The sequence below is a fragment of the Hyperolius riggenbachi genome, chromosome 9, assembly GCF_040937935.1.
Source record: "Hyperolius riggenbachi isolate aHypRig1 chromosome 9, aHypRig1.pri, whole genome shotgun sequence".
Lineage (NCBI taxonomy): Eukaryota > Metazoa > Chordata > Amphibia > Anura > Hyperoliidae > Hyperolius > Hyperolius riggenbachi.
Window position 1 is genome coordinate 11509862 of NC_090654.1, and position 12628 is coordinate 11522489.

Sequence of the window (12628 nt, forward strand, 5' to 3'; positions counted from 1 at the left end):
GCAAGATGTTTTAAAGCACTTTAGGCCTGCAATTTAGCATTCAATGTGATTTCGGCCCTTAAAACGCTGCTTTGCGTCAAATCCAGATTTTTTTCCCCGGGACTTTTGGCATCTATCCCACTCCGCCATGCCCGCCTCCAGGTGTTAGACCCCTTGAAACATCTTTTCCATCACTTTTGTGGCCAGCATAAGTGTTTTTAGTTTTCAAAGTTCGCCTCCCCATTGAAGTCTATTGTGGTTCGCGAACTTTTTCGCGAACCGAACCTTCCCGAAAATTGAAGGTTTGCGACATCTCTATTCAGCACCATAGGCCAGAAAAATTATTTTTTAGCAGCCTTAAAATTCAGGATCCACCTGTGGAGTGGAGTCCTGGTCTGGACCCTGTTGGTGGTGGCAGAGAAGCCAGTCATACAGTCAGTAAGGTGGTGTGCAGAGAAGCTGGGTGGGGGCTGACTTAAAAGTCTTTGGGCAGGTAGTAGCCGTCCGTGATCCATGCCTCATTCATTTTTATAAAGGTAAGGTAATCCACACTTTTCTTACCTAATCAACTGCGCTTCTCAGTGACAATCCCTCCTGCTGTACTGAAGGTCCTCTCTGACAGGACGCTTGAGGCGCGGCAATAGAGAAGTTTTATGGCAAATTATGAGAGCTCAGGCCACAGGTCAAGCCTGCGTACTCAGTAGTCCAGGGGTTCACCGCTCTATCTGTCGATATGGGCAGTTAAGGTGAGGTAGTCCGCTACCTAGTGGTCAAGGCATTCTTGGAGGGTGGATCCCAAAGGGCTATGGCCATATGCTGGAAAAAAAACCTGGCTTACCTGGCTTCTGTCTTGTTTTCGGCTGGCTGGCTTGCGTGCTGTGCTCAGCTGGCGGTTATGCTGGGCTTGCTGGTGGTGATGCTGGGCTGCCTGGCTGGTGGTGATGATGTGCCGGCCTGGCTGGCTGGTGGTAATGCTGTGCTGGCATTGATGGTGGTGATGCTGTGCCAGCCTGGCTGCTGGTGATGCTGAGCTGGCCTGGGGCTTTTCTGGGCTGGGGGAATTTTTGATGCTTTACTGGGCTGGGGGCTTTACTAGGCTTTGCTGAGCTGGGCGCTTTGCTGGGCTGGGGCCTGGAGGCTTTGCTTTACTGGGGGCTTTGCTAGGCTGAGGAGTTTGCTTTGCTGGGGGCTGTGCTGTGCTGGGCTAATGCCCAGGGGCTTTGCTGGGTCTTTGCTAGGCTAGGCTGGGATCTTTGCTGGCCCAGGGGCTTTTCTTTGCTGGCCCAGGGGCTTTACTTTGCTGGCCCAGGGGCTTTACTTTGCTGGGGGCTTTAGCATAGGTAGCTAGGTATAGATGCCTTCAGGGTAGGTATCTAAGTATAGGGGTCTTCAGTATATATAGTTAGGTATAGGAACCTCCAGTATAGGTAGGTAGGTATAGGGGCTTTTAGTATAGGTAAGTAGGTATAGGGGTCTTCAGAATAGATAGTTAGGTACAGGGGCTTTCACTATAGGTAGGTATAGGGATCTTCAGTATAGGTAGTTAGGTATAGGGGCCTTCACTATAGGTATGTAGGTATAGGGGCCTTCGGTGTAGGTAGGTAGTTGTAGGGGCCGTCAGTATAGGTAAGTAGGTAATGAAAAAAAAACTTGTGATATAGAATATAGGAGTGGTATGATGAGTATGAAAAATAATACAAAACTTTATTTACCAACTACAAAAAGTACATAAAATCACATGTCAGCAATCTGTCCCGCCCCTCCACCCCATTAACCTAGGTAGCCCCTCAGATACTCCCTCATAACCCAAAACATGTAGTCAGAATAGCTCATGTGCACATGAATCAATCTATGGCTGTGCAGCCAAAAATCTAAACAGTCCAACCTGTTGTGCAAAAAAAGTAGATCACCATCAAGGTTTACAGGTAAGTCTCACAGAACAAGAATAGGTACATCCAATATTGCACTGAAACTCTAAAAATCAAGCATGGGGTATAGAAGGCCTGAGTGCTGTAAGTCCTCTACTCCCAGCCAAGCTGATAAGCTCCTTGGTGAATCTGCAAAGGAAAACAGTCCTGTTTAAATATATTCAACAGGCATCCTCAGCAGATCAATGGGCAAGGTTCCAACACTGATGAGTGATGTATGGTCAAATGGAAATAATACATCAGAACAAGGTTTGGTGTGACAATGATCTTGCGAAAAGTAAAGAAACAGGCACCGCCTACTGAGGAGAAACCTAAGTGTGTCAACTTAATGATTAGCAACATGAAGCATCAGTGTCAGCAAGTCCATAGTATAAACCAAGTAATCAGCAACTTGAATAACATGGAATATATATATATCCGCCAGACCACAGTCTGAACCAAGTAATCAGCAACTTAGATAGCATGGAGTAGCAATATCAGCGAGTCCACAGTGTAAGCCAAGCAGTCAGCAGCTTAGATAGCATAAAGCATTAGCATCAGCAAGTTCACAGTATAACTCAAGCTTATTCAGCCATTAGTCAAGTTAGTGGTAGCTTGGTTTTTGGTAGCGCTGCCCGCAAGGGCTTTTACTGTCTCCAGATGGCTGGGAGGAGGTGCGATGGGATCCTCAAGGTTTAGGAGAGGGTGTGCAGATGGGCAGATGCCGTCATGGAGGAGGACGGCGTCATCTATCGATTTTGCCGGCTCTACTGGCTGCTTTAGGAGGCGTGTCTTCCCTACACATGACACACCGCATATGTGTCCACTGCCGCCCAATCAGACCACACCATGCGGCCACTCCCACGTGCCAGGCGAGCAGAGGGGCGGGCAGACACGACGGGTGCGCCAACCAATAGCGCCTCCGAGACGTCGGCCAAGTCCCGCCCCCTGCACGACTGCACAAGGGAGGGGGCGGGAGAAGCCAATCAAAACACAGGATAGCCAGACCAAGCAGCGGGGACACAAAGCAAATGTATCCAACTGCAAAAATAGATCCAACGCAAGTATATCAACAAAATGCAATATAAATAGAGAAAATAGAATTAGGTATGAAAAAACAATATTTGTCAATAGATGTAATGTGCCCCTAAATAAGAATGGCCCACGGACAAAACCGGGAGTCATTCATACAGGGCAAATTCACAAAGTGGAAACATGATTTCAGCACATAAAGCTGTCAACACAGAACGCATAATATGAGCGGCCTTTAAAGAGAATCTGTATTGTTAAAATCGCACAAAAGTAAACATACCAGTGCGTTAGGGGACATCTCCTATTACCCTCTGTCACAATTTCGCCGCTCCTCGCCACATTAAAAGTGGTTAAAAACAGTTTTAAAAAGTTTGTTTATAAACAAACAAAATGGCCACCAAAACAGGAAGTAGGTTGATGTACAGTATGTCCACACATAGAAAATACATTCATACACAAGCAGGCTGTATACAGCCTTCCTTTTGAATCTCAAGAGATCATTTGTGTGTTTCTTTCCCCCTGCAGCTATCTTCCACTGAAGTGTCAGGCTGTTTCTTCCTGCAGAGTGCAGACAGCTCTGCCTGTATGTAATTCATTAGTATGTGAAAGCCCAGCCAGCTCAGAGGAGGATTTATCCAGCTTGTAAAAGATAAGAGAGAAGAGAGAAGCTGCCCTAATCTAAATAATAGACAGGCAGTGTGCAGAGAGGGGCCTGTAGGGGGGAGATGCATCACAGAACCACAACACTGAAGAACTTGGCAGCCTTCCAGACACAGGCTGACAAGTCTGAAAAGAGAGAGATAAGTTGATTTATTACAGAGATGGTGATAGTAGAACGTGCTGCAGTAAGCCAGAACACATTAGAATAGCTTTTGGAACTTGTAGGATGATAAAAAACAGGATGCAATTTTTGTTACGGAGTCTCTTTAAATGTGCATAAGATGCCCTGGTGGAAAGCAACTAAACCTCAAAGCATCAGGAAAGAGAGGGAGGCAGCAAATGTAAGGCAGAGGGCAAGGGATGCCAGCCCTAAACTGGCAAGAAAGGAACAAAGCTTGTATTTTCATTCAGACCAGGGTACTTTGTAGCATTCAAATCAAATATCCATCTAGCCTCACTCTGCAGAAGTAAATTACCTCCTCGTATGGAGTTGTGGATCCTGTCCAGACCAATAAAGCGCAAAAGATTAGGTTTGCCACCATGAAATATTTTAAAATGTGTGGCTACTGGAGTGGGATTTGTGGAGCTCTGACTTATAATAATAGGTAAATAGGTATAGGGGTCTTCAGTATAGGTAGATAGATATAAGGGCCTTCAGTATAGGTAGGTATAGGGGCCTTCAGTATAATTAAGTAGGTAGGTGTGAGTAGGTAGGTGTAGGGGCCTTCAATATAATTAGGTAGGTAGGTGTAGGTAGGTATAGGGGCCTTCAGTATAATTAGGTAGGTAGGTAGGTAGGTAGGTATAGGGGCCTTCAGTAAAATTAAGTAGGTAGGTGTAGGGGCCTTCAATATAATTAGGTAGGTAGGTGTAGGTAGGTATAGGGGTGTTCAATATAATTAGGTAGGTAGGTAGGTGTAGGTAGGTATAGGGGCCTTCAGTATAGGTAGGTATAGGGGCCTTCAGTATAATTAGATAGGTAGGTAGGTAGAGATGTCGCGAACTGTTCTACAGCGAACAGTCCATGGGGAATGACCTCAGGTCACTTCCTCCATGTTTGCCTGCTTTTGCATTACTGCGCAAATGATTTCCCAGTGACCGCACGTCCTCAATTGCGCGCCCACACCCGGGAGTGCTCTGCGCATGCACATGATATCACGGGCATGCGCAACAAAGACTGTTTCTGGTCACAAAAGTGATGCAAAACTTGTTTCAAAGGGTCTAACACATGGACTGTGACATGCCGGAGGGGAAGTTTTGCCAAAAGTCTCACCAAAATGTGCGGAGTCGGGTTTAAATCCCTAAAGGGCAGACATCACAGTAGATTCCTCAATTGGTGGAATAAAGGGCTGCTTTTAAATGTCCAGAGTGGTAATGTAAGGATTATGCCGGCTTCACACTGACAGACTAAACACCAGCACTGTGTGCCAGAGATGCGGTGACTTGGCTCTGCACATGATGGCGCAGGTTTACACATAGAAATTTAATTGGAGAAAAAAATGTCAATGTTATGTAACAAACCATGTCAATTTTATTTCAAATTTTTTTTTATTAGTGCACTACAATGGGGAATAGGCCCTGTGGAGCTGAGGGTGATATACTTGCCCTGACCACGCTGCTTTTAAATGTCCAGAATGCTAATGTAAGGGTTATGCCCTCTTCACACTGACAGACCAAACTCTGACAGACCAAACACCGCGTTTAACGCACCGCAAACAACCGCAAAGACTTAAATGTTAGTCCTCTCAGCTGCAATCTTTGTGTAGGGGTTGCCGTGCTAATGTGCGCATGCTGGCAAGAGTGCAGGCCATGGTCGGGCTGAGGAAGCTCAATGACAGTAAGGCCCTGTTTACTCTTAATCAGTTGCTCTCAGTTATAACTGAAAGGACAACTGATTTTCAAAGTAACGCCCATGTTTTCCTATGGCGCCTTTCACACTTAACGAGAAACTCAAGAATTGAACTTTATCCCAATCAGTAGCTGATACCCCCTTTTACATGAGAAATCTATTCCTTTTCACAAGCAGACCATCAGGGGGCACTGTATGACTGATATTGTGGTGAAACCCCTTCCACAAGAAACCCCTCCCACAAGAAAAGTACGCACTTTTGGCAGTTTCCTGTCTGTGAACCTTATTGCATTGTGGGAAATAGCTGTTTACAGCTGTTTCCAACTGCCAAAAAACCATGGAGCAGCTACATTACCTGCCAACAGTAAAAATGTTTACTGGAGTTCCTCTTTAACGCGTTTTAACTGAAATCTTTTTTCACAATGCATTGCTATGGAGTAGAAAAAAAACGCATACCAACTGATTAAGTGTAAATGGGGCCTAAAGTGACCCAGAAAACACTGGTTTGCAGTGTGGGCCCAATGTTGGTCTAGTAGGTTTTATTGAATGATCACCTGAGGTGACCAAAGGTTTTGCCAAAACTTATCCAGCCGATCGATCTAATTTGGTCTGTCCACAATGAAGCATAGACCTTATCCCTTTGGGTGTGCCCCCAACACACTCATATAGCCGGTCATTGCTTCATTGTGATACGCAAGCCCCCTCACCACGACAAGGTAATGATCACAAAGGGGAATTGACATTATGTACATGCCTTTCTGTAGAAAGGGGTTTTGGGTTCATTTAAAAACAAAGTCCTCAGGAGACAGTAAAGTGGATTTTAATTAAACGTTATTGATCTCCATAGATTTTCAAAAATCAATAAGGTACAGTCCTTTGGTACATTAAAATCAGTTACAAAAGATATAAAAACAGAATGAGTAAATTGCTGTGTAATCTGTATATGGAATCTATTGTTTGTAGTAGTCTTCTTTGAGCATATGTATGTGTGTAGATGTGCCTGTATGTAAAGAGAATGAATGAATGTGAGTGCAGACCTTCCTGCTGGTTTCTTAGATATAAGTTGGTCCTCAGTATTTCTACTGTTCTGCCTTCTGATTGGACCAGCAATAATGCTTATGATGTAACTTTTGAATTCTTCAACTACATATGGTTAATATCATGAACAAAGCATCCTTTCCTGGCTCAGAATAACCTAGGGTTGAATCACGTCACACAACAACCAGCTGTTGACTATGAGCCAAGATACAATTTCTGCAACCAGAAGCCTAGCTTGACAGAGATCTATTTCCTACACTTCTAATGATGATTGGTCTTGACATCTGTGACCTTAAATTCCACAAGGAAAAGAACACATGCTCAGCAGAGCTTTAGATGTTCATTCTAAACCTTAGCATTATATACTGTATATCTATTAACCAATATTGTATAATTATCACTATATTAAACAATAGCTTTGATATCTCAATCTCATGACATCCTACAGATATAATTTCTCATCCGGCAGGGCCCTTAGCCAAATGTAGAAATCAAAATCCGTCAATGATATCATTTGATTAAAATCTCAAAACATTCAACATATAACACTTTCTTTCTTCTTTTTTTTTTTTTTTGCAGCTACAGTTTAGTACCACAGGTCAGAAAAATTAGGTATGTGCGCATGCCAGAATTTTTTTTTTTTGTAGCGGCCATTGTTATAGCAGCGGCATTGAAAATTCAGGATCCACCTGGAGTTAAAAGTGAGGTAGTCAACATCTTTTTGACCTAGGTAACTTATTTTCCCGGTGACAATCCCTCCTGCTGTGCTGAAGGTCCTCTCTGAAAGGACGCTTGAGGTGGGGCAAGAGAGAAGTGCGATGCCAATTTGTGAGAGCCCAGGCCACAGGTCAAGCCTACGCACCCAAAAGTCCAGAGGTTCATTGCTCCTCAGAGTGTCAATATCGGCAATTAAGGCCAGGTAGTCCACTACCTGTCGGTGGAGGGGTTCTCTTAGGGTGGATCCCGAAGGGCTGTGGCGATGGGTCGGACAAAAAAACTGTGCATGTCCGACATCATCGGAAAAGTGTCCTGTTCTTGCCGGTGTGGCCGTGGGAGGAGGAGGATTCTTTCCTGTTGTGCTGTGACATTACCCTTGAATGCAGTGTACAGCATATTTCACACGCTGCTGTATAGCTTGTGCACCTTTTCTGACTGTGATTTGGTAACAGTTCCACCACTTTGTACTTATACCGAGAGTCCAGTAGCGTTGCCACCCAGTACAGGTCCTTGTCTTTGAGCTTTTTTATATGGTTGTCCTTCAACAGGCAGGACAGCATGAAAGACCCCATGTGCACAAGATTGGATGCCGAGCTAGCCAGCTCCTCTTCCTCACCGAGGACATGAAAGGTCTCCTCCTTCCCCCAGCCACATACAACACCACGGGTACCCGAAAGTTGACCGCAAGCCCCCTGCGCCACCTGCTGCGGTTGGTCTTCCATCTCCTCCTCAAAGCCACCTTCCTCCTCTGACTCCTCTTCCTCAAACAACTCATCCCTCTGCGTTGCCTCAGGTACAGCAGGTGTCAAGGACAAGTCTGGTTCTGGTGGTGATGGTGCCCACAACTCTTCCTCTTCTGGATCACACTCCTCTACTGCCTGATCCAGCACTCTTCGCAGGGTACGCTCCAGGAAGAAAGCGTATGGGATCAGGTCACTGCAAATCACTAGGTTTGTCACCTCCTCATACAGAGGCATGAGCCTGCAGGAATTGCACATGAGCCTTCAGTAACGCAGCAAAAAAATCCCCAGATCCCCACAGCCTGTTCTACCACCGTGATTGTACAGATACTCAGCTTTTTGTTATAGGTGGTCAAACATGAGCAGCATTGAATTCCAGCGAGCCAGGCTGTCGCAAATCAAGCGTCTCGCTGGCAGGCAGGCATGCTCAGATGAACCAAAATTCAATTTGGGTACATTCGAATTCGAGTCCAAAGGACATTCAGATTCGCCCACGAAATTCAGTTCGGATTCGGATTCGGTTCGGGTGTCGGTAACACAATTCGGTAAAAATTCGTGTTCGGGAATTCAAATGCGTTTTTTTTTTAAGGGAAATCCCATTTAAATCGGTGTAATTAAAAAACAAAACAAAAAATGTGACATATGGCAGCAGTCAATGTATTCTGTGGAACCTGGCGGTGGGAAAACAGACAGCAGGAGGATAAATACAGCAGCAGCAGGAGGTGGAGTGACGTTTGGCAGCAGGCAATGTATTGTGTGGACCCTGGCGATTGGACCACAGACAGCAGGAGGATAATTACAGCAGGAGGAGGAGGAGTGACGTGTGGCACTGGCAGCAGGCAATGTATTGTGTGGACCCTGGTGATGGGACCACAGACAGCAGGAGGATAAATACAGCAGCAGCAGGAGGAAGAGTGACGTGTGGCACTGGCAGCAGGCAATGTATTGTGTGGACCCTGGTGGTGGGACCACAGACAGCAGGAGGATAAATACAGCAGGAGGAGGAGTGACGTGTGCCACTGGCAGCAGGCAATGTATTGTGTGGACCCTGGCGGTGGGACCACAGACAGCAGGAGGATGAAAATCAGTGCGGCGTAATATGTTGGCGCTTTATAAATACAATAAATACATAAATAAATTCATAATTTCATAAATAAATAAATACAGCAGCAGCAGGAGGAGGAGTAGGAGTCACGTATGGCAGCAGGCAATGTATTGTGTTGTGGACCCTGGCGTTGGGACCACAGACAGCAGGAGGATGAAAATCAGTGCGGCGTAATATGTTGGCGCTTTATAAATACAATAAATACATAAATAAATTCATAAATTCATAAATAAATAAATACAGCAGCAGCAGCAGCAGCAGGAGGAGGAGGAGGAGTCACGTATGCCAGCTGGCAATGTATTGTGTTGTGGACCCTGGCGTTGGGACCACAGACAGCAGGGGGATGAAAATCAGCGCGGCGTAATATGTTGGCGCTTTAAAAAATACAATAAATACATAAATGAATTCATAAATAAATAAATACAGCAGCAGCAGCAGCAGGAGGAGGAGGAGTGACGTATGGCAGCAGGCAATGTATTGTAATTCCCAGGCACCTCATGTCCTCCTCTCGCCGACAACAGGTGCCAGGAACGTGCCTTCAATCCAGGGTTGGTTAATCTTCAAAAATGTCAGTCTGCCCACGCCCTCTGTGGACAGACCAGAGCGCTTTTTTGGGGCCACGCCACCGGCCGCACTGAAGCACCTCTCGGACAGCACTGTGGAAGGCGGGCAAGACAATACTTCCAGGGCGTACTGCGCCAGCTCCCTCCAGATGTGCAAGCGCTCCACCCAGTACTCCATGGGGTCCCCAGACTCTGCGCTGCCTGTGTCAAGCCCACTGAAGGACCCCATGTAGTCGGCCACCATCCGGGTCATGCACTGGCTGTGACTTTCAGAGAAGGTGGCTGCTGCACGCACCTCCTCTCTCGGCTGCTCTACCGTCTTGTACAACGCCTGCGTCAATGACAGCAGGTCTCCTGGGTGCCTGACACTGCTGCTAGCCGCAGGCACTGGCTGCTGTGCTGGCTGCTGGACAGGGACAGAGGGTGTGGAAGGCTTCCTCCAGTCGCCGAACAAGAATCTACTGCAACTCCCTTGTATGCTGCTCACGGTCTCTAGCAGGCAGAAACTGATCCCACCTCCCCCTCAGCCGTGGGTCCAGGATCATGCTGATGCAGGCGTCCTCCCTCGCTTGCATCTGCTTGACCGTGGGGTCTGTACGCAGGCAGAACAGCATGTGCGTTGCCATGGGGAACATGGTGGACCGTCCAACAGAGACATCAGGGTCAGCGTCCTCCTCTGGCCCCTGAGCCTCTTCCTCCTCTCTCCACCCTCGCACCACTGCTGCTGCACTCCGAAGTTCCCCCCCAGCAGCAACGTCCAGCACCTCCAACTCCTCCTCCTCATCCTCCTTCAGGGACTCAAATACCTGCACAGCAGTGGACTGCGCAGGCGGCTGCTGTTCTAGCTGCTTCAGGGCCTCCTCTCTCAAATCACCAAATCGCCAAGCACCCTGTCCAGCAGACAAACAAAAGACCCCTACTGGCAGAGGGATGCCCGTTGTTCGCTCACCAAGTTGGTTCCCTGCAGGAAGGGAGCCAACACCAAGCAGACCTGCTGCATCTGCCCCCACTGTGCGTTGGTGAGTAGCTGGAGTTTGGTGGTGCTGCCGGAGCCGGCATTAGTGGCATCATAGATGTAGCGTTGGACAGCCCTCCTCTGCTCAACCAGCCGCTCCAACATCGCCAGGACGGAGTTCCAGCGAGTTGGCACATCTATGATGAGGCGGTGTCGTGGCAAGCCCTCGAGCTGCTGGATGTCTGCCAGTTTTGCTGCGGCAGCAGATGAGCGGCGGAAAGTGCGCACAATTTTCTGTGCCACTTCTAACAGCTCCTCCATCCCCTGGTAGGTGCGCATGAACTTTTTCACCACCAGGTTCAGGACGTGGGCCAAGCAAGGGACGTGGACCAAGTCTCCCCTGCTGATGGCAGCCAGCAGGTTGGCGGCATTGTCGGACACCACCAATCCGACAGTGAGGCCTCTGGGGGTCAGCCACGTCTTCTCCTGCTCCCTGAGGTACCGGAGCACGTTGGCTGCCGTCAAGCTGTTTTTGCCCAGGCTTTTCATCCCCAGCAGTGCTTGGCAGTGGCGGGCCTTCACGCTGCTGTTCAGACGGGATCGCTTGGTGGCGGGAGCTGCTGCTTCTCCCCTGACCCCGTGCGGTGGCACTACATACTGGGCGACTGGTGCTGCTGCTGCCGCTGATGCGCCCGAGGGTGGACCTGCTGCTTCCTCACTCAGGCTTTCCACCAGGCTGACCCAGTGGGCTGTAAAGGACGGATAGCGGTCTGTCCCAAAACTGCTGCTCCATGGTGACATGGACCCGCGCACTCACGGCGTGATCGAGTGCGTGGCCCACATTCGCCATGGCAAAGCGGTGCAGTGCTTTGATCGCCCTGCGGGAGAAGTAGTGGGGGCTGGGGACTTGCCACTCCGGGATCCCAACCTGCAGCATCGCTCTCATGTCACTCCCCTCCTGCACAAAGGAATATAGCAGGTGCTGGGAGCACATGGCCCGGGCAAGCAACCCGTTCAGCACCCGGATGCGCCTGTGGGCGGGAGGCAGCACCTTGGTCACACCGGGGAATGACTCGCTGAGCAGGGTCTGGTGGCGTTTGCCTGCATGGGAGGATGAGGAGGCCACTGTGGAGGGAGCTGATGAAGCCACTGCCCGGGGGGGGGGGGGGGGGGGGGGGGACAGTGAGTTGTTGTTGCTGCTGCTGTGCTCCTGCTGCTGCTGCTGCTGGATGGGCAGGTGGGTCGGATGCTGCTAGAGATGAGCGTAATGACCTAATTACGATTTCGCGAAATTTCGCGTAATTAGTGTAATTACGATTATGGCCGTAAGTACATAATCGTAATGAAAAAGGATTTCGCGAAATTTCGCGTAAGCGTAATTTTCGCATTACAGTCGGTATTACGAAATTAATGCGTATGGCCATGCTCCCAAGCGGAAAAGTTGACGCATGTATCAATGTTAGGTAGCCGCCGACTTTAAGGGTTAATAGCAAAGCCCCCTTAAATGCTAAGAGCCTCAAATTTGGAGAATATACAGTGGTGTGAAAAACTATTTGCCCCCTTCCTGATTTCTTATTCTTTTGCATGTTTGTCACACTTAAATGTTTCTGCTCATCAAACACCATTAACTATTAGTCAAAGATAACATAATTGAACACAAAATGCAGTTTTAAATGATGGTTTTTATTATTTGGTGAGAAAAAAACCTCAAAATCTACATGGCCCTGTGTGAAAAAGTGATTGCCCCCCTTGTTAAAAAATAACTTAACTGTGGTTTATCACACCTGAGTTCAATTTCTGTAGTCACCCCCAGGCCTGATTACTGCCACACCTGTTTCAATCAAGAAATAACTTAAATAGGAGCTATCTGACACAGAGAAGTAGACCAAAAGCACCTCAAAACTTAGACATCATGCCAAGATCCAAAGAAATTCAGGAACAAATGAGAACAAAAGTACTGTATTTGAGATCTATCAGTCTGGTAAAGGTTATAAAGCCATTTCTAAAGCTTTGGGACTCCAGCGAACCACAGTGAGAGCCATTATCCACAAATGGCAAAAACATGGAACAGTGATGAACCTTC